This window comes from Pteropus alecto, unplaced genomic scaffold (assembly GCF_000325575.1).
Source record: "Pteropus alecto unplaced genomic scaffold, ASM32557v1 scaffold7, whole genome shotgun sequence".
Classification (NCBI taxonomy): Eukaryota; Metazoa; Chordata; class Mammalia; order Chiroptera; family Pteropodidae; genus Pteropus; species Pteropus alecto.
In genome coordinates this window covers 41,241,889-41,242,357 of record NW_006494614.1, presented here as the reverse complement: position 1 = coordinate 41,242,357, position 469 = coordinate 41,241,889, and positions in this window count along the sequence as shown.

Genomic DNA, 469 nt, shown 5'->3' with positions numbered 1-469 from the left:
TGCAGTTTCCCCAGGAATGAAGAGTTAGAAGGAAGGATCATCTGGATGCTTAGTTAGGATCAGAGTCTCTATGTTCCCCAGGGACAGGACCAGAGGAAAGACCAGTCATCTGGTTAAAGCCCTCAGCCCTGTGTGTGGGAGGCCATGTTCCAGGAGAGGGGCCCTGGTACGCTCTAATGTAGAGAAAGTAGCCAGTGGATTATTGCAGGGGAAAGGAAGGGAAAAGAAAGGAACCCCATCATCTGGGGGCCGTGAAACAGCATTGCTCAGGCAAGACTAGCTCTGCTGTCCTCGGGGTGCTAGCCCCTAGGCGCAGGCTCCAGCTCTGCCTCAGCCGAGTGTGTGCTTCGAGACAGATAGGACTCCTGGGGATCCAGCTGAAGGTGGAGAGCATTAACCACCAAACATATATCGAGCAGTTTACAGGCACTGTGTTAGACACTGGGGGTGGAGATTTTATATATATATA